Consider the following 23,161-nt stretch of genomic DNA (forward strand, 5'->3'; position numbering starts at 1 on the left):
CTATAGCAACGCCTTTTTCCGTATCTAAATGTCCATATATGCGTTGCTAGGGTCTTTACCAACGGTTTGGGATGCGTAGCCTTATGCAGTGTTGCTAGCGCATAATGCAATGCTTATACTATCGTTGGGAAAAGGGTCCGTTGCAAGAGAACAACAGATAAAACGGACTTCTACAACAATTTTATGTGTTGGTGCTTGATGTACATGAATCAAAATCCCATTGCTTGGCAATGGAGAATTTCCAACATTTCAAGTGTTGGTACATATATAGTGTCAATAATAATATTACATGTATATATAATTATATATTGCTAGCAATTAAATTAATGCTCCATGTAAAGGCGATAATTATGTATTTCAAGTGAACGAAAAACAACACAATATACTCACGAGAGGAAGAAATCATATATTAGATCAAAACTGTTGGATTACAATAGTGGATATTACAAGAGGAACATCATCCAAATGTGATGCATAATCTAACAATATTATTGACCGCGAAACTTAAACTGAAAATATCCATCTTAACTGAGGAACAACATCCGACAATATAACTAAAACTAAATGCATCCGTCATCATCATCATGAAATGGATCATCGACATCATCATTGCAGTATAATCGCCACGCTCCCATATACTCATCCATTTATCTTTTGAATCTACAAACAAGAAAACAAAACTGAACTGTTAACACACAATACCTTGACATGATGCAAGTAGTAATATAGGCAAATATTAGTCACGTACAAAGGTTGAAGGCCATGGAAGCTTTTATTTTTATGCATTACCGAGAGTATTGCAGTTTTGCAACTTCATACCAAATATTCAGTTTGCACTAGTGCCATATCGACATGCACTACCCAGAATTCATTTCTAATTTCAAGACCATCAAGTTTAAATTTAGGATCAGAACTTACCATTGTATCTAGAGCTATGCCCTTGTTATGATTTTTCGGGCTCTTCAAGAATACTATAGTTCCTGCCTGTTAGAAAAAATAAAAGTTGCCATATGAGAAGACAGAAACAAAACAGGGGAACATATGAAATGAATTTGAGCACAACATATAGTTCATTGGCATCCATCCAACTCAGGGAACCACTTCGAGCACTCTTACAGCATGCATTAGCACCTTATGTTGTTTTTGTAGTCTGGACAACAGACTGATAGCAAAGAAGTAATAAACAACTAAACAAGCCACAAATAGTCTAAACAAAATTTGTATGTGATTATGAAAGGATACCGCTTGATTGCAACAGAAGTTTTTTCTCCCTGACATGCACTAACATTCTTGTTTTTAACAACATTTAGCAAGACGACCATTAGATACATAACCATTGGAGCAACATATTTTGAACATATTGTATATGGGAATGGATATATACCTTATGTGCAGCAGAATCTATTTCCCTTCGCTCGTGCACTGAAATTCTTGTCCATTACATATCTGCTGCAATATGACAATGACCAAAACTTTAAATAAATTATGTAAAAGACAATATTCTGTGGTCCTACTCGACCTTATGATAGTCATCCCCACAGATGTGAAGACGATTAATTCAGATTTCAGCTCAAACAATCATATTTTGAAGTAATTTCTGCCCCTACAATCAATAAAATAAGTCTTACCACATTTATTCCTTATCAAATCAAAATAGCAACTCATTTAGTACTAAGTAGGTACTCGGAATAAATCAAGCTATTCCTATTTCATAGTGAAAACGATGAACTAAGACATGAAACCGCTACTCTGAAATGTAAATTTGCAAGGGGTCCATTATTTTGTTCATCGGGTGTATAAGAAAAAGAGCAAGTAACAAAATGAAACTCCATATAGCAGCTCTTTCAATGACCCCATGCTTTTTAGTTTTTTTCTATGCTGGGAACATTACTATGAATAAAATGCAGTTATCTTTCGATACTAGTAATTTAACTGTTGATCTATTTCAGTTGCTTAGGGAAGATGAACTTGTACTTGTGTGGTATGATGTTTAACTTGGTTTTTGCAGGGGGGAACACATGTTCAGGTTTAACACTATCCACGGATAGTAAGAGGATCATAAGCTCAAGGACACCCAAGTTCATTCTCTTTGGTCTTAAGGAGGTTTCGTCCATGCGCAAGCATTAGAGCTAGGCTGATGAGATTTTTAAGTTGGAACTGTGAGGAGATCCCATGGGCCAAGGCTGATTGTGTTGCAGAGTATACATGTGTTTTCACTATCGTGCACATGGTTGTTCACTAACATTTATTTTCAGAACAAGTGTGTCGTTTTGTAGACTGGACTTGTAGTTGTGCTGTTGCAGATCATGTTCTGATATTCATAATAAAATTAACATTTTATTAGGGCCTCACTAGTCTACATGATACATACTGCAATTTGTCCATAGGTACGACCAAGATAACACTTCTTCTAGTCACTCCATCCTTCATTTTCTACAAATGACACCCCAGCCAGAATACAATATGATAGCAATAAGAAAATAACAAGGTCACAAATGTCTGCACACACACGAAGAAAGAAATAAACTATGCTAGGTGTTCAACCACAAAATGTTAGGCAAGAACTAACCCAACTGTACTACCCAACTAGAATAGGATAGTCAGAATTGGAGTTCCATGAAGAAAGTCTATGAAGAGATTGAACTCACCAAGGTAGTAATGGTGCAAAACTACATTGAAATATTGCACGCGTCCACACCTGAAACCTTAATAGTTACTAGATTTAAGCCACCTCTTATGTTCAGTAAACCTACGAACACCAAAACAAGGAGGCGTCAGGGCACTATAATGAATAAAACCTAAAAAGCTATTCTCAATCAAATAGGGAACGTGTAAGCTTATAGAAGAAGAATCTGAAACAACCCCCTCTATCTCAAGGCCCCCAAAATTCTGAACCAATAACAGAGGACAGCTATCAAACACTTGGTGTGCACTACCAAATTCACACAAGAGAAGAGTAATTAGAAAGCATAGAAGGGACAGATCTGAACCAAGGGGGGAGGAGTCAAAATCGTCAAGTCGTACTAGTATTTACCTTGTGTTTCTATGAATCAAGGGTGGGGACTGATCTGCTTTCCATCCCAGTTGCTGAACAAGACATGCCTCTTGTGCCCTCAACCTCAAATCCTCAATGAATCGGCGGGGTGCGCTACGAGGTTCAGGAGGGAGGGCAGGCCATGATCGATCTCCTCAAGATAGAGATCCTATGAGACGAGGAAGGGAACTATGTTGATATGGGGAAGGGGGAGGTTTCCGATTTTGATGGCGCAGTTACCTCCTCGCGATGCCAAATTTTGGTCTGCGTTCTTCATTCGTATGGCGGGTGGGGCCATCGTAATCAAGCGCGCGTGCTTATTCGCTATCGCGGGAGAGAATGGAGGGAAAGGAAAACTTTGGTGCGAGATCACAAAAGAATACCAGTAGTAAAAAATTATGCGAAATAATTTATAATTTTTGTTATTATCATATCTGGCCCTTGACACGAACATGTACATATATTTGTGCCAAACACAATGTGCTTCTTCTATGTTTGTAAAAATTCAATGCAAGATGGGTGAAGTAATATTCATTTTTTTTGCTCAAACCGGGCCTGATTGGCCGCGAATTGCCGCTCGCGGTGTTTCTTCTCAACTTCATTCGTCGTTGCGCGCATGGTACCGTCAGCCGCGGACACCACCCCGCTCCACTGCCCTTCCCTTGCCCTTGTCGGCGACGAGGGCGGCGGAGCGCAGCTGCTAGGCCAAGCCGATCATGACCAATTGGTCATCGGGGCGGCACCAACGCCGCGCGCAGACATCTTCACGGTGGTCTTCGACTGGTAGATGGTATAGGCCTTCACCAGCGCGGCGTTTGCGAGGACCCAGTCTGGCGCAACATCTAACAGTGTGAATACGGCAAGATGATGCGCATTGCGCCATGTCATGAAACTCGGCCGTCACTAGAGCACCGCGGCGACATTCTCCTGTTGTAGCGTTTGAGCTACGGCACGAGGTGCCCGTGTGCATTCGTGAGCTCCAGGTATGGATCCAGCTTCATAGCGACCGGGCTTCGATAGGGCGGCAATCAGCGATGAGGCGGGGAAGGCAGTGGCGAGGGCGGCGCCGAATTGCGGTCACGGAGGGAGCTCGAACTATCACTGAAACTCCTTGTCCATTGCGACAGCATCGGCCAGGAGGGTGACTGTTGCTACTCTTGGCCATCCAAGGAGAGCACGACCTCCTTCTTTGATGGCGTAGAGGAGAATGATGGAACAAAAGACCACGCGTGGGCGGCGCCACGATCTGAAGGAAGATCTTCCGCCGGCGCTGAGAACAATCCGGAAGAGCCTGACTAGCCTATCTTGCCGGTCCAGGAGAGGATCGAATTGGATGCTATGGTTGTGCGGAGAGGAGCGAAGATGAGATAAAGATGGGGTTGGTCGATGCCGGAGCCGTACTTAATTAGCCCGGGCGGGCGGATTGATGTTGCTTCAATGCGGCGCGGTGGTCGGAGTATGCTTCTTGGTCATTGCGCCCGCATTGAAGCGGTGCCACACTCCCTTTCTGTCAAGTCACTCCGACCGACATCAAGGCCGCTGAGTTGTGTCCATTCTGGAGTGGCTGGCCGACATCGATATGCGGGCGCAGTTCCTACAGCGGTTCGCGTGGAAGAGTGTTTTGTTGGAACTGCGTACATTAGCACGAGTCCGGATGCCTTCAAACTTCCCCAGCTTTGGTTCCGTTTCAAGATTTTGGCTCACGTACTTAACTGTATATGTGCGTGTTAATACCTTTAATATATTATAACAAAAGAGTATAAAATCATTCTTATTTTCGGTAATGCCTCATTATTTTGTGACCTCGTAATATTTCCCTACCGCTCAAAAAAATGCCTACAATTCATAGTCCACCGCTGCTTATTTTTGATTTTTTATTTCAATTTACGCCTACGGCAAAAAAAGATCTATTTATGCCTGGGGTATGAAATTTTGTCGTAGAGCAGTTCACGCTGGAGAGTGTTCTTGTGGAACTGCGTACATTAGCACGAGTTCGGACGCCCGCAAACATCCCCCAGCTTTGATTCCGATTTGAGGGGATTTTGGCTCGTGAACTTAATTGTATATGTGCGTTTTAATACCTTTAATATATTATAATAAAAAATCAATCTTATTTTCTGTCGTGCCTCATTATTTTGTGACCACGTAATATTTCCCTGCCGCTCAAAAACAATCATGCCTGCAATTCATAGTCCAATGCTGCTTAATTTTGATTTTTTTATTTCAATTTACGCCTACTACGGAAAAAAATCTATTTATGCTTGCATTATGAAATTTTGTCCTAGAGCGGTTCGCGCGGGAGAGTGTTCTGGTGGGACTGTGTACATTAGCACGAGTACGGACGCCCGCAAACCTCCCCCAGCTTTGGTTCCGGTTCAAGGGAATTCTGCCTCGCGGACTTAATTGTATATGTGCATTTTAGCAGTAGGGAATTTATGCCTACGGCAAAAAAAGATCTATTTATGCATGGGTATGAAATTTTGTCGTAGAGCAGTTCACGCTGGAGAGTGTTCTTGTCGGACTGCGTACATTAGCACGAGTTCGGACGCCCGCAAACATCCCCCAGCTTTGATTCCCATTTGAGGGGATTTTGGCTCGCGAACTTAACTGTATATGTGCGTTTTAATACCTTTAATATATTATAATAAAAAATCATTCTTATTTGCTGTCGTGCCTCATTATTTTGTGACCACGTAATATTTCCCTGCCGCTCAAAAATAATCGTGCCTACAATTCAGAGTCCAATGCTGCTTAATTTTGATTTTTTATTTCAATTTACGCCTACTACGGGAAAAAATCTATTTATGCTTGCATTATGAAATTTTGTCCTAGAGCGGTTCGCGCGGGAGAGTGTTCTGGTGGGACTGTGTACATTAGCACGAGTACGGACGCCCGCAAACCTCCCCCGGCTTTGGTTCCGGTTCAAGGGAATTCTGCCTCGCGGCTTAATTGTATATGTGCATTTTAATATCTTTAATATATTATAATAAAATGGTATAAGATCATTCTTATTTTCTGTCATGCCTCACTATTTTTTGACCTCGTAATATTTCCCTACTGCTAAAAAAATATGCCTACAATTCATAGTCTAACGCTGCTTAATTTTGCTTCTTATTTCAATTTACACCTGCTGCGGAAAAAAGTTAATGCCTGTGATATAAAAAAATTGTCAAAAAACAACCATGCAGAAGTTCGAACAAACCCTACTAGAATGGACGCAAGGAAATCACCAACAGGATAGACTAGTGTTTACAGTACATATGATTATGGCTACAACATTTATTTATTTCTTGTTTCTTAAGGAGAACTTGTTGGATCGATGGGAGAAAAGAATTCGGCCCTACAACAACGAGTTCAACTTGCCTTTCTCTTCAAGCCCATCTCTTATCCCGGGACGATCTGCAGGGTAAGCTGTTACTGGGCTTATTTTCCCTCCAAGCCCATCTCTTAAGCCCTCCTGTTTTTTTTCTTTTGGATGTGTTGTGCTTCTGATTGACGGAAAAAACCGGCCAACGGTTAACACAATTTTGAAATGTTCATAGAATTCCGAAAAAGTTCACAATTTTCTAAACAAATCATGAAATTTAAAAAGTTCATCAATTTAAAAAAATGTTCATGAATTTCAAAAAAAGTTCGTCGATTTGGAAGAAGTTAGCAGAAACAAAAAAACATATATTTGAGAAACTTTTTATGAAATGGACAAAAATTTCACGAATATGAAAATTTTCATCAATTTTTAAGAAAGCTCATCGATTTCAAAAAATGTACATTGAATTAAAAAAAACGTCCATCGAATTTGGAAAAAATTCATCAATTTTCAATAAAATTTCCCAAATTTCAAACGAGTTCATCAATTTTGAAAAACAATCATCAATTTAGAAGCAAATCTCAATTTTGAAAAAAGTCCATCGATACTGAAAAAAATTCATGCATTTTGCAAAAATTAAAAAATATAAATAGAAAAAAATGAAAGAATAAACAAACAAAAGCGGTCTAGAAAAAACCCGTCTAGGGAAGCTTCCCAAAACCGGGGGCTTCCCTGAACTGAAGAAAGAATAAAATGGGAAAATGAAGTTAGTAGGCACAAGCATTTAGATATTCTAGTGGTTACTGGGTGTGGATTTGAAAGAAGATGTCTAGAGTTCAATCCCATTGCCACTCATCATTTTTTGTTCTTTAAGCAGAAAAAAGGGTCAATGGGGTGCGCCCGTTTGTAACGATGCCTTTAACCGAATAGGATTTAACCTGATGTGGATCGGAGAATAAAATGAAGGGACTACGTGCGATTTGGTTTTCGCTCGAATGGTTAGCAGATATTTTTGCCACCACATTCATTATGTTTGTCGGCGTGTCTAATTTTTATTTTTAATTATGTAAATTTGCAGTCTTATAACAGACATAATATAGAACAAATACAAGGCAACATATAAGATCTGTTGCAATCTATGTATGACACTATGGTCATGAGATGTAAGTCTACAACGCATATGCTGCAACGCTTATATGCGTATCTCTTGTGAATTTTGCAACCTATGGTCAAAATGTTGTAGAATATGTGTTGCTTTATAGGGGTTATCCTTGTAGTGCTACTATCCTTTTACCACACTTGTGCTTCAAAGTAGCACCATGATCTTCATAGTAGAGAGTCTCTATTGTTGTCACTTTCATATACTAGTGGGAATTTTTCATTATAGAACTTGGCTTGTATATTCCAATGATGGGCTTCCTCAAAATGACCTAGGTCTTCATGAGCAAGCAAGTTGGATGCGCACCCACTTAGTTTCTTTTTGAGCTTTCGTATACTTATAGCTTTAGTGCATCCGTTGCACGGCAATCCCTACTCATTCACATTGATATCTATTGATGGGAATCTCCATAGCCCGTTGATATGCCTAGTTGATGTGAGACTATCTTCTCCCTTTTTGTCTTCTCCACAACCACCACTCTATTCCACCTATAGTGCTATGTCCTTGGCTCACGCTCATGTATTGCGTGAAAATTGAAAAAGTTTTGAGAATGTCAAAAGTATGCAACAATTGCTTGGCTTGTCATCGGGGTTGTGCATGATTTAAATATTTTGTGTGGTGAAGATGGAGCATAGGCAGACTATATGATTTTGTAGGGATAACTTTCTTTAGCCATGTTATTTTGAGAAGACATAATTGCTTAGTTAGTATGCTTGAAGTATTATTATTTTTATGTCAATATGAACTTTTGTCTTGAATCTTTCGGATCTGAATATTCGTACCACAATTAAGAAGAATTATATTAAAATTATGCCAAGTAGCACTCCGCATCAAAAACTCTGTTTTTATCATTTACCTACTCGAGGACGAGCAGGAATTAAGCTTGGGGATGCTTGATACGTCTCCAACGTATCTATAATTTTTGATTGCTCCATGCTATATTATCTAATGTTTAGGACATTATTGGGCTTTATTATCCACTTTTATATTATTTTTGGGACTAACCTATTAACCGGAGGCCCAATCCAGAATTGTTGTTTTTTGCCTGTTTTAGGGTTTCGAAGAAAAGGAATATCAAACGGAGTCCAAACTGAATGAAACCTTCGGGAACATGATTTTCTCAATGAATAAGACCCAGGAGACTTGGACCCTACGTCAAAGCACAAGAGAGGAGGCCACGAGGTAGGGGCGCGCCTGCCTACCCCAGGCGCGCCCTCCACCCTCATGGGCCCCCTGTTGCTCCACCGACGTACTCCTTCCTCCTATATATATCCACGTACCCCCAAACGATCAGATATGGAGCCAAAACCCAAATCCCACCACCGTAACTTTCTGTATCCACGAGATCCCACCTTGGGGCCTGTTCCGGAGCTCCGTCGGAGGGGGCATCGATCACGGAGGACTTCTACATCAACACCACAGCCCCTCCGATGAAGTGTGAGTAGTTTACCTCAGACCTACATGTCCATAGTTAGTACCTAGATGGCTTCTTCTCTCTTTTTGGATCTCAATACAATGTTCTCCCCCTCTCTTGTGGAGATCTATTCGATGTAATCTTCTTTTTGCGGTGAGTTTGTTGAGACCGATGAATTGTGGGTTTGTGATCAAGTCTCTAAGAATAATATTTGAATCTTCTCTGAATTCTTTTATGTATGATTGGTTATCTTTGCAAGTCTCTTCGAATTATCAGTTTGGTTTGGCCTACTAGATTGATCTTTCTTGCAATGGGAGAAGTGCTTAGCTTTGGGTTCAATCTTTCCCGGTGATAGTAAGGGAAGCAAGGCACGTATTGTATTGTTGCCATCGAGGATAACCAGATGGGGTTTTCTGCATATTGCATGAGTCTATCCCTCTACATCATGTCATCTTGCTTAAGGCGTTACTCTGTTTTCATTAACTTAATACTCTAGATGCATGCTGGATAGCGGTCGATGAGTGGAGTAATAGTAGTAGATGCAGGCAGGAGTCGGTCTACTTGTCTCGGACGTGATGCCTATATACATGATCATACCTAGATATTCTCATAACTATGCTCAATTCTGTCAATTGCTCAACAGTAATTTGTTCACCCACCGTAGAATACTTATGCTCTTGAGAGAAGCCACTAGTGAAACCTATGGCCCCCGGGTCTATCTTTATCATATTGATCTCCTACTACTTAGTTATTTCCTTTGCTATTTAATTTGCCTTTATTTTACTTTGCATCTTTATCACAGAAATACCAAAAATATTTTCTTTATCATATCTAGCAGATCTCACTCTCGTAAGTGGCCTTATAGGGATTAACAACCCCTATTTGCGTTGGTTGCGAGGATTTATTTGTTTTGTGCAGGTATGAGGGACTCGCGCGTAGCCTCCTACTGGATTGATACCTTGGTTCTCAAAAACTTAGGGAAATACTTACGCTAGTTTGCTCCATCATCCCTTCGTCTTCGGGGAAAACCAACGCAATGCTCAAGAGGTAGCACGCACGAAGATGCGCCGCAAGGTTTGCTGACCTGGTTACATGCTGAATAACAAAAAAAAGAGGAAATATTACCGAGCGCTACTATTTGTAACAGGATATGATCCAGAATTAAGAGAGAATTGTGGCGAGTGTTCCATGCAATCAACTTCCATTATCACATGCAATAACCCTCGAAGAGAACCAAATGTGTTGAATATTGCTTTATCACATTTTAAAATTATAATAAGAGTGCAGACGGTCCTCCATCCGGTTCCTAGTACTAGTATAGTGCGTACCTTTATAGACTATAGTTGTAGTACTAGTAAACTTTGCGCTTGGTTGTTCGCCTATTCGTGAAGTCGAACAATAATAGCACTAGTAGTATAGTGTATGCTTCTGGCAATCTGACACCGAATTAACTGTTGCACGTCCACCGCCTGAGCGAGGGAGAGCTTGCATTAGTCAAAAGTTTCTCCTTGTCCTGTGAGCCACTGCGCGCAAGCTTCTCCCGTCTTGCAACCTTCTCCTCGTTCGGCAAGTTGACGGGACACAGCAAAGTAATGCTAGTCCATACTGCCTCCTCTCCGGTTAATATGGCTTAATTTCAAATGAGATAAATACACTGTCTGTCACTGTATATTTGTAAAAATACGGTCAGTGGACTTCATAATACGCTCATTGCAGTCAATATATATTTTCCGGTGTTTATACGGTCACTAGCTCACCCTGACTGAGTATGTGTGTGCATGCACGTGTAGGTTGAGCACTTGAGCATGACCGTGTGTGTTCCGTCGTGTGCTCGGACATGCATGCATTAGGGCGTCGCGCGCATTTTTGCGTCCATGTGTATGTGTGACTGTTGCATACACGTAGGGGGAGTACGTGTAGGGGCCACTAAGGAGCAGTCAAATCACACAGTAAGTTAGTCGGAAGAAGCAACCATCATTTCACTCTTGAATGACACGTACGCAATATAAAATGGTTGATATGGAGAGAAAAAGAAAACCACTATATATACACTAGCAGGAGCCTAAGCTACAAGCCTGCTTGCTTAGGTTGCTCTCTTCACAAGCATAGAACGACGGGCCTGATCCCGCAGCTGGGGGAAGGGAACAATGTTCTGTGTAGACGCGGTCGACATCGGCAGGGGAGAAAACCCACAGCCGGTGCGTCCCAATCGGGGGTCACCGCGGTATGGATCGATGTCGCGTCCGAAACGCCCTTCTAGCTACAACCCGACGTCCCAGGTAGTCCATCTTCCTTTTGGAGCCGGCTTGCTCCACTGCCGTAGCTCCATCTCCATGTCGATCTTTCTCTACTTCTACCGGCTTCTACTTGTGATGAGTTTATGTCTCATGAACTAGTGCTAGTACTATTATTCTAATCACACTTCTTCAATATCTTTGCCATCAGGGATGCTCAGGTCGATTTTAGTGGAACTGCACAAAAGCATCGTATGATCCGAGGGTGTCAGCCGTCTTTCCTTCGACAGGTTCTACCTGGCCAGGAAATTAAATCATATTTAGGGTTTAGGGTTTAAGTCGTACTGACCCCATCAGTAGTTTTTCTTTCGTACACGCTCTCACAACTTTTTTCTTTAGTTGTGAAGTAAATATTGGCTATGATCTGTGAATCATTGAGATGCATCAGCATGTGTGTTAGTTTTCCTTTGTATTTGATGGAATGTTGTAATGGGGCAACCTTGGAATAGGAATGAAAATGGAGTGGAAAGTTTCCGTTTTTCTGGAGAAAAAATGGAAACAGAGAGAAACCAACGTTTCGTTTCATTGGATCGCGCCATCGAGCAAAACCAACATTTAAATCACGTCTGTCGTGTTCGTGTCTCACCCTCCTCCATGGCTCGACCCCACACGGTCGCTCGGCATGCCACTCACCGCAAACTGAGTATACGATAACTTTCCCGCCTGCTTGTCGATGGATCGCGCCATGGAGGACTAGCATTACTGGAAGAGATTGACGAGTTGGGGGAGGACAGCTAGCTGTAGCATGGACTCCCAAGAACTTTTTACATGCATGTTGTAGCCGGCTATTGCGACCTTTGAATGCAGAGCAGCCGCGTGCACCCGGAAGCGGCGCGGGTGACACTCTCTCGGCCGGCGCGACGCTTCAATGCCGGCGCCAGTGAGAGGTCGCGTCCGCTCTGGCCGGGCATGGATGCGGCAATGACCGTTTCGGGCGGGAAGCACGTGCAGGTGATGAAGAGGGTTCGGGTTGGTCAGGACCGGTCGTGGCAGCGGTCCGGACGTGCGCAAACAAGAGATGTTGTACGTTAATTTTGCTATGTATATAATTAACAACGTAAATAATGTGCTAGTTGGACAAATATGATTGGAGATGGAGATGGAAATGGAATTTTACGTAAACACAGATATGCATGTCTATGTCTATGTGTGTGTGTGCACGACGACTCTTGCGACCTGGAAGTGGGGGCGTGTTTTTGATCGAGTTTTCTTTCTTGGTATGTTAGAAAATCAGTTTGTCTAATTCACATCAAGATGTTATTTAAGGATATCACATCTAAGCTCCCACAAGTATATAATGTAGCAACAAGAAACAAAAAAACTAGGGAAAAATAGACCACAAACAGAGTGGACATCAACTTAGATGTGACATAACTATGTCACATCTAGATGTGTCCTAGACAGAGCCTTAAAAAATTGTCCACCAGTTTTCGTTTCTTTTTTCCGGGAACACGCGTATTCTATTTAAAACCACTGCTATGGAGAGATTTTTTACTCCATTATAGCCTCTTGTTTGATAGAGTTTCTCGCGTCTCGCTCTCTCACCCTCTCCATATCAAAACAAGATGACAGTGTCCACTCTATCTCTCTCCTCACCGGTTGTCACAGATCCAGTCGAATCCCGTCCGCTGCGGGAGGTGAGGAGGTGTAGCGTTGACGTTGTCGCCATCGGCGACGAAGGAAGCCGATGCGCACCGTCCTCTCGAAGCCAGCACTGGCGCGGATGAAGATCCTCCGCGCCCTTGTTCGCTGCCGTCGTGTGGGCAGATCCCGCCCGCCCGCCTAAACGACATCTCGCCCACCTGAGGTATAACTTCTTGTACTGGTCCAGCTCCCCAGGTCGCTGCATGCGGGTTTTCTTCTATGCGACGACTCCCCAGCTCCCCATGCATAGTAGCTAGGGTTCGCGGCTGGTCCAACATCACCTACTAGTACTATTATGGAGGAAATGCCACTCGAAAAGTTGTCCTGATTTATGCCTCGTTGGAGGTATACATGTTGTTTCGACAAAAAGTACATGGTGGTTGTGCGGTCATTGTCCATATGGTGGTAGTACTATCACTCGTTAAATGAAAAAAATTGCTTTTTTCTTGGGTATCCTGGTTTAGTTCCCATCAAGATAATTATGATGCTTCTGTTTGTTGGTGTACTTTTCAATAATTCTTATTGACAATTGAGATGTCATTGCTAATCCTTTTTTTATATTTTTGGAAACAGCGATGCGTGTCTCCATACCCGGGCATGTCTTCCTCAATTTTAGTGGAACTGCGCAAAATTGGATGGCCATTGTTGTTCCGCCTCACTGTCCTCTTCCACGTGGTTCTTCCTTCCTCGAGCTTGATTACTGAGAAGAAACAGACCACAGTGAGGATTTGTCAAACTTCATAGGTGCCTCACCCAAACTTGATGCCAAATGGATGATGCATCACCACGATGACCTATCGATGCTCATGGTTGCGCCTCATGGTTGCGTCGGCTGGTGAAGCTGATCGATTTTCAATGAAAAATAAGTTGTCTTCCCTCAATGCTCTTTGCTTGTTACGCACAAAGATGACATCCTTCGTCAGTTCACCTTGGTTGCGTTGGAGACGCAGTCGTCTTTCACGTTGGTGCAATTTTATCACACAATTGGCTATGAACCAAATGTTTCCTCGAAGAAGGATCGTCGTTGGTACTAAGAGCATAAGTTTTGTATTGATTTCTAAGCCTTCTCACAACTTTGTCTCCAGCTGCCCTGTAATTTTATTTGTCCAGCTATTAACTTTGATTTAAAAAATGGTGTGGACTAAAAACACGGTTGGACGTAGTAGCCCTCCATTTTTATTTACTCCGCATATTAGATTTGACTGAAGTCAAACTTCATAATACTCTCAAACCTTCCCGATAATTGAAATTAAAATTCTTTATTTGTACACACTCTCACACGTTTCCGATAATTTGGCGCATGTGTGGTTGTTCACTTAAGGGAGGGTAGTGTATAGGGATGGCAATGGGTACCCATTACCCGCATACCCTGTGGGTAAAACCCTATTAGGGTAAGGGTATGGGACAAAAAATTACCCATGGGTACTTAAATGGGAAAATATCATACCCATCGGGTAGAGAGGGTACGGGTATGTGATCGTATAACCCATGCCCGCGTACCCATGTACCCATCTAAAATGTTAACATGTGGGTTTCCGTTAATATCCCAATGTATTCATTTCCCCTCTTAATCACGCTAGGTAAAAACTCTAATGTGTATTCAAATTATCTCTATAATTTATCATGATTTCGTGAACTTAAAGAGTATGCATATGTGTTGTTATTTATGATTATGTGTTCTTATTTATCATTTTTATATGTCACTTTATAGGAAAGTATTTTTGTTTATGAGAATATGTTGTTGTTACAATATGTTGTTGTACATTGTTGTTTAAAATGTGTTGCCATTAATAATTTATGATTATATGTTACTTTTTACAACTATTTTCTACTCAATTGATGTGCTGTAAACGCGGGTATTTTTACCCGCGGGTAAGGGTAAGGGGTAGCTCCACCCGTACCCATACCCTGCGGGTGCCATCCCTAGTAGTGTACCACACGTGAAGGACAGAAGTGCGACCAGGACGCATGGGCGTGGATCGTTAGTTCATCAGAAGTAGTACTAGTTTTCTTCATTGTACATTAAATAAAGAGTTTCGTTTCGTACTTACACAATTTAAAACGATTGTTATGGAGAGAATAAGAAAACCACTCCACTATATATTAGTCGTATACACGAGAGTACTATATGGACGCAGCTTCATTGACTTAGTGCACCTGCCTTTGGATTTATGATAGGTGGGCCCAAAATGTGGCTGGCTCACCTGTAATACAGCCAAAAGCAGGTGCAGTGAAGGCACCGGAGCTCAGTCCGTACTACAGTAGTATATATATAAGCGGGAGCCTCAGCGCTTGTTCGCTAGGGTTTGCACTCTCCACACGCTCGCCGCACTACATATATGTTACACGCTGGAGGCTCAGCGTTCATTTGCTAGGGTTTGCTATATTCACAGTCTCTCACCCTCTCTTCACCAGATCTAAACAAGACTGCGTTGGCCTCTTGTCTCTCTCCCCCTCACAGCTGGTGCAGGAGGCGTCCGTATCTCGTCGCACCGGGAAGGGGAGGAGGTGCAGCATTCACTCTATCGCCTTCGGCGAGGGAGGCAATCCACTGCAGGCTGCGTTGTTCTCTTTCACCCAGCGCCAGTTCGGGAGGGCCACCGACCCCTTATTCCTCGCTGTCGTACTTAGTGTGGGCAGATCCGGCCTCCTGCTGCACGCCTTGCCACATCCTGACGACCCTAAGGTATAAGTTTCTTTGAAACCGTCGTTGCTCTAGCTGCATGTGGATCTTTTTCGATCTGTAATCGAATCTAGGTCTTGGTTCAAAGAGGAAAGAAGGGTGCGGTGGGCTGGAGCAAGAATCTAGGACGTGGTTCAATGAGGAAAGGAGGGGCGGAAAGTAGTATAGACTGGCTATCCAGCCGCTTTGTAGGTCGAAAAGGGGAAAAGGGGGTAACCCAGTACACACATCTGTAAGGAACCGATCTCTTTGTTGAAAAGGGAAAGAAACTGGGGGGTCGGGTAGTTTGTGCAGGACTAGATTTGTTTCCCGCACATAGGAAGAAGGTTCAAAGAGAACAAATATGGGACCAGCGCATATATTCTGCTTGGCTACATACTCTGCATCACCCATTTATACGTGTGGACGCACATGGTGCTGGCATGTCCCATACAGCTACTTTGCTGTTGGTAATCTAAGAATGCTGCCGGAAAATTGAAGCAATGCCACTGTTAAAAGTAAATTAAATTTTTTAACGAATGTTGTTTCAAGAGAGTGTTTCTATTAATATGAATCAATGCAGCCATTTTAGAAATGCTACTGTCCTACTTTGTTTTCCATCCAAGATAAGTTAGATGCTTCTTTCTGTCACCGTTTGTTTCATCCTCCTTTATCGGCAAGTAATTGTTTCCTTTTTTGCCTCAGTTAAAACAGGGGTATCGATTCAACTTGTTGCTATTGCGACATTTTGCTTCGCTACTCGAAACACTTATGTTTTAAGAGTATTTTGTGAAGTTCAACTTGAATGTCACACCGATGACTTTGCTTAATTTTGGTAGAACTGCACAAAAGGAGATCGAGATTTGTTTCTAGTCTTCATGGCGAGTTGTTTCGAATCTTGGTCTCAACCACATGATGTGCAGTGTGCTTTGAGATGTTGTGCTACTTATTTTGGTACTGTTTTAAATAAATGTTGAATTGAAGCTATTGTATTGCTGTCTTTTCCCATTAAGTAGTGAACAAAAATGGGACCAACCCAAACATGATGCTTGTTGCTTTGTTACAACAAATTCAGCATCACCCCGTTTATAAGCCAGTAATTGATGCCACTCTCAGAATTAACTACTGAATCTTATTTCAAAACTGGAACACTTGTTAGGGATTGGCGGGATTACCATTTTTGTGGCCACATGCTTCATTCTCCTTTATTAGCCAGTAATTGATTCCTTTTTTGCCTCTGTTTAAACAGGGATATCTATTCAACTTGTTGCTATTGAGACATTTTGCTTCGCTACGCGAAACACTTTTCTTGATTTCAGTGCAACTGCACAAAACGAGATTGGATTTCCTATTCGTGTTGGCAGATTCGTATTTTATCTTGTCCGTCTCATGAAAGGTCAGTACAGGCCTTCATCCACATGATTGTGCAGTGTGCTTTGAGATGTTGTGCTACTTGTATTGGTACTGTTTTAAATAAATGTTGAATTGAAGCTATTGTATTGCTGTCTTTTCCCATTAAGTAGTGAACAAAAATGGGACCAACCCAGACATGATGCTTGTTGCTTTGTTACAACAAACTCTGCATCACCCCCTTTATAAGTAGATGGAAGCACATACTGTTGTTGCGCCCACTCTCCCCTGGAACTATTTATGCTTTTCGTTAATCTAATGCCGCTGGTAAAATTAAACAATGCCACTCTCAGAATTAATTAACTACTGAATCTTAGTTCAAAACTACAACACTTGTTAGGAATGGTACTATCTTGCTTTGTAGTTCTTTCTACATGTTTAACCAAGGTATTGTTAAGATAATGTCTCTATTAAAATGAATCAGTTGCATTGTTTTAAGAATGGTACTTTTCTGCTTTGTCGTTCTTTATACATGTTGAAACAAGGCGTTGTTAAGATAATGTCTCAGTCAATATGAATGAATCACACTGATGGAGAATTGCTACTCTCTTGCTTTGTTTCCCATTAAGATAAAGTAGATCAATAGATGCTTTTCTTCTGGGAATACAAGTTATCAACCATTATTTCTCAGTAATTGTTTCCCTTATACCTATTGTTGCTTACAGGGATATCAAAATTAAAGCTCGGTTTTATTCCGACTTCGATTTTAGTTGAACTGCACAGAAGGAGCCAATGTGTCCAAGGAAAACTGCTGCATTACTGGGTCTAGTTGGTCGTTCCACTTTGCAGAAATAAGCAGTCACTGTTTGTGCTACATTATAGAAGGAATGACCGAGAAGCTTTACAGAGTATTATTAGACACCGGTGACATGACTAGTCTACACAGACCATTGGCAATTTAACAACACGTGGAGTGCCCTGGGAAAAAAGTGCCCAAACAAGTACAAGAAGCTACGACAGGACACCACGATGATAGGCATTACATATTTTGAATGGGAAAAGCTTGTCAATGTTTAATCATTGATGTTAGCAAGAAGACTTTAGTTTAATATATTGGAATTGGAAAACCTTGTCAAAATTTTCTCATTGATGTTAGCCAGAAGACATGCATTTGATATTTTTGAGTGGGACGCCCTTGCTGTGAGCAGCGTCGAGTGTTCAGTTTAGAAGTAAATAGTTACTCTGCTGAGATATTCCTGTGTTAAGAGTTTGTTCTGAATATTGTCTATGTAATGCCAGGCCTGGTGTTTGATTGCAAAGTTGAGCTTGGAATGTTGTGGCATGCGGCATCACGAGCTGTTCACCGTGCCTCCTGAGAATAATGCTTCGTATTGTTTTGCATGTCGATCTAATGCCAGTGATTTGCTTGTTAAGAAGATCATCCTCTTCTGTTGTTTCCGTGCTTAAGAAGTTCATCATCTGATGTTTCATTCATAGCCTATACGACAAGTCGGGAAGGTTAGACGTGAAACCATATGATCTTCTGACCAACTCATGATATTAGGCCATGTTTGGATCGTCGTTTTCCAACCAAAACCGCTTGTAAAACTGACGCTTGTAAATTAAAGCAGATGGTCTCGGGCGAAGGCGCTTGGTTGGTCGATTTCGACTAGTAAAATATCGGAAGTACTTCACACACGATAAAAACGCTGAACGACACTCGGACGATTGCTAATCCAGCCGTTAGCTGTTGTTTCATCCTTGCCCATGGATGGCATGATACGCATGTCGTGCATGTATTGTCTAGTAATGTGGTCCATATAGCAGTACTCGTAAAATATACACTGGTCTCTCAAATTACACGCATAACCGGCCGGTTTTACTTACAGACCTCGGGCCCTCAGTTTCATTACGCCTGTATTTTATGCGTTGTTTCCGATGACGAGTAAATTACACTTGTATGTTAATACATGTTTGAAATAAACCGAAGCTCCCAAGCGCGGCCTTACCGTTTCATGCCGTCACAGTTTCTCGAAGGAGCTCATAGGTGTCTGATGATCCTGGCTTGCTGAATGAGCAGCGGGCGCTGTATCAGACCATCCGTAGGGCCTGCGAGGCCCTCTCCGTTGTCCTTCGAGTTGTTGCGCTCACTATGGCGCCGAGCATTGTTAACATCGTCAACGAACATGAGGATTCAGGAGATGACTTTATTTTGACTGGATGACACTAGGGACCCACTAGGGCCATAGGCGTACGTACGCAAGTGCCTCCTTATTATGTACAACTATATTTTTTTTGCTTTCTCCTGGTTTCCTAACATCACAGTCCCACACCATTGTCAACCTATGTAGTCAATATAAACGAGAGAATTGCACAAGGTGCGGCCGACAGCTGGGACCAAGCAGCTCGAGCAGTATTTGTGTTTTGGAGGCGTGAGCACTGCAGAGTTTTTCTTGGTGATGATTTCGTTGTTGTTCAGAGGAGAGCAGGGTATTAACTGGGCGGGCTGTGGCCCGTCTAGCCCAGGCCAGATGTCCAGCCCAGATACTAATTTTTTCAAGATGAAAATGGCTAGCCCAGCTATACGTCTTTTTGAGGAATACCCAGGCAAGGTCAACTTGTTATTCTCCGCCCCGCTGGGCTGCAAATCTTTCCTAGGAGGGATGCATTAGGCTTAACAGGAAAATAGGCTTTAAAAAATAATAAATGGGATGTAATTATAAAAACTGGGCAGTAACTATAAAAAATGCACCAAACACGAAATTAGTTTATAAAATATTAGTTATGGATTTTGAAAATGTTAAATTTTCATTGTTGCGCACGCAATGTTTCGTTGGATTTTTACGTAATACAAATTTGTATTTAATCTGACTAGAAATTTCGGGATAAAAATATTTCAGATCCCATCAAAATGTGGGAAATTTTATTGAATTCTGTCTTCAATGGTTGGTTGAAATTATTAATCGTTGTCCTAGCTAGAAAATGGGTTGTACTTTTAACAAACTGTAAATGGGCTGTTGTAAATTCCATTAGAATTCAAAAATGGGTTGTACATTCTTACAAAATGCAAATGGGCTATAAGTTCTCTGCCACACACTTGTGGGCCTACTAAGTGACGCGTCCCCTAAAAAAATAAGTTGACTCATATGCAAGGCTTTGTCAACTTATTATAGTCAACACACGGTTCTAGCAGCAGTGGCCGTTGGATGTCTATCCAACGGATGTCGTGCTTCTTCTTCAATCTCGGATATTCTTAGCTTCGGACGTCGAAAAAATGATTCCTCCCTCTAACATCTGGGGCGCACCGTTTCAGAGGCTGACCTGTGGGCCTACTAAGTTGGAGCGTACCAAGGGCTTTGTCAACTTAGTCAATATAAACAATTCTAGCTTCAGGGACCGTACAATGTCCATCCAACGGCCGTAGTGCTTCTTCAACCTCCGGTCTTCTTGGTCCAGCCGCCCAAAGCAGCGCCGGTCGTGCCGCCTGCTCCTGTCTCCTGTGGCCGGCTGTGCTACCACAGAGGCCTCACCGCCCCCACAGTACTCCCACCGCTGGCTAGGCCATCCCTCCACTCACCCACAACCCCTGTTATTCTGCGGCGATGGCAGCCTCACACCGCAGCCGAACTAGTGAATCCTCGTACTCCTCTCCGCGCGGGCTTCCACTACAAAAAAATACACTTCCGTGACGATACGTGTTTGTCACAATAGGTCACGTTTTTTGTCATGCATGTACATCCATGACAAATTTATGATAGAATCAAGATAGTCATACATGTGCTGTCGTAGAAGTGTTCCATGACATTACCAAAATTATCATCACGGAAGTGTCCACTTCCATGACGATAAATCGCGCGTCACAGAAGTGCTTTCGTCAAGGGTGACCGACACGTGGCATCCACCGTAACGGAACGCCATTAAGCTATCGGGTCGGGTTTTGGATCCGATAACCCGTTAACAGCCCCGACCAATGGGGATTTTCCACGTGTAAAATCATCATTGGCTGGAGGAAACACGTGTCGGCTCACCGTTGGGACAGATGTCATCCGTTCATTGGACCGAAGGCGCCTATGATACGACGACACGTGGCATGGCCCAACAGAGGCCCATTCTTGTGAAAAGGCCGACCCGTTTGACTTGGTCAAAAGGTGGCGGGCCGGCCCACGGAAAGAATATTAACAGCATGTTCGCATATACCCCATTTACAGCCCCGCTAACCCAGGGCCCATTACGCCCTTCCTGAATTAGGCCCAGTAGCGTCGTCTGGGCCGTCCAATATGATTTAGCCCATTTTAAGTTCCGGCCCATGTGTGGCCCATGAATTCTTTCGGCCCATATGAGGACCTTTGTAACTCTTGGCCCATTAACGGCCCGTAGTGAAACTGACTCGTAATGAACAGTGTATCACTTTATACCCATTAACGGCCCGTTATTCCATTGGGCCATTTCCAGCCCAAGTTATCTTTCGGCCTTCTCAGGGCCCATTGATTCTTGAGCTCATTTGCAGCATTTGGTTACATACGGTCCGTTACTGTCATTTTCTACTTGTGGGCCAAATTCAGCCCATCGTTACAGTCGGCCCGTTTGCGGACCGTTAATACGTTGGGCCGTTTTCATGTAAACAAAACCCCGTTGGGCTGTTTTCATAGAGTTATCAAATACGGCCTATTAATGGCCCATTATGGTCCATGAATAGTACGGCCCATGATTGGCGAAATGATGATACGCCCTGTACAAGGCCCATGGATCCTACGGCCCGTATGAGGCCCATGGATAGTACGACCCGTAGAAGGCCCATGGATCGTACGGCCCGTAGAAGGCCCATGGACCCTACGGCCCGTAGAAGGCCCATGGACCCTAAGGCCCGTATAGAAGGCCGATGGATCCTACGGCCGCACGAAGGCCCATGGATCATACGGCCCGTAGAAGGCCCACGATTATTTTGGCCTACTTACCAAAAATAGGCTATTGTGGCCACACAAAAAAACAGATAAAGAACTGCAGTGACTACAAGCAAACAACTAAACAAGACAATAAGGAAATAGAATGACATAATTTCACATATATGATGTCTATCTAAACTAGATAGCATAGCATAACATAATTCAAAGATATGATGAATAACTAAACAGGACCGCATGACATAATTCACCTACATGTTATCTAAGTAATCAGGATTGCATCATTTAATTCACATATGTGATTTATATGCTAAACAGAGGGCATTCGATATGATGTTTGAACTAAGAACATGGTGTTGAATATTGTGTATATGATGTCTAAACTACGCAATGCAAGACACGGTATGCATGATATGAGCAGTATAGCCGTGCCAAGTTAGAGCATACACGTCAGTGGGGGAATAGTACTAGTCATCTATCTCTGAATCCATCTCTGAGGAGCTATCGGGACCCAACAAGAGATCTGCTTTGACAGGTAGCACTGTCTGCTCTAAAGGCCTTGTTTTCACTCCATATTTTTCCATCTCCCACCCAAATGGCTGATTCACAGGAAGAGTAGTTTAATATACAAACATTGTCGACAAAGGGAAATGTAATGAAGAAAATAATGGGCAAGATATCATACAAATATATGATGCCTGGTTAAACAGGATGGCATTACACATTTCACATATATTATGGCTGGCTAAAAGACATGGGACTGCATAATTCCCATATATGATATAGAAACTAAACAGGTGGCATTACAGAACATGTCTAAACTAAGCAGATGACATATATGATGTCCAAAGTGGGCACTGCATGGCAACATATGCATGATATGACTAACATCATCATGCCAAGTTAGAGCAAACACCTTGGGGGTAAATAGGAGTGGTCAGCGGCGTCTGAATCTGCCTCAGAACAGATATCTTCCTCTGGATTACAATCTGGAGAGGGGTGGGGAGGGATAGACATTGAACCCACCATGGAGCGATGTCTACATGACATTGTATTGCCGCGCAAAACTTTTCTCTTTTTCTCTACATGTTCAGCATGACTGTGTACAATATCTGACATGCATACGAAAAAAATATGGTGAGATTATGTAAGGAGTGGATGCAGAAATTTAGAGTGATGGTAACAACCAGTGGATCGACGTTTTTCCGTTGAACCAAAATAGACCTAATGGATCGACGTGAATGTATAGTAATAAGTGATGCAACAAGTGTACAACCTCTTTGCCGTAGCCGTGTCGATCTCAGCATCATTGGGTTGGTCGCTGAAGCAGTTGAGGCAGAGGTGGCTGTCGGAGGTGTGGAGGAAGATCTGCGAAATCTGTAGACGGCGTCCAGGG

General features: G+C 42.5%; 1 long non-coding RNA gene across 2 annotated transcripts; it reads right to left on the minus strand.

Annotated features, from left to right (window-relative positions):
• Nucleotides 1-1,077: 1,077 nt before the first annotated feature.
• LOC125524564 lies at nt 1,078-3,200 on the minus strand. Of its 2 annotated transcripts, none has more exons than XR_007290835.1 (3): nt 3,035-3,200; nt 2,649-2,749; nt 1,078-1,446 (listed from the first exon to the last, which is right to left on the minus strand). It is a non-coding gene; the product is annotated as an uncharacterized LOC125524564 (long non-coding RNA). The 2 variants fall into 2 exon arrangements; XR_007290834.1 differs by having other exon boundaries at nt 1,078-1,449.
• Nucleotides 3,201-23,161: the final 19,961 nt, after the last annotated feature.

This window comes from Triticum urartu, chromosome 7 (assembly GCF_003073215.2).
Source record: "Triticum urartu cultivar G1812 chromosome 7, Tu2.1, whole genome shotgun sequence".
NCBI lineage: Eukaryota > Viridiplantae > Streptophyta > Magnoliopsida > Poales > Poaceae > Triticum > Triticum urartu.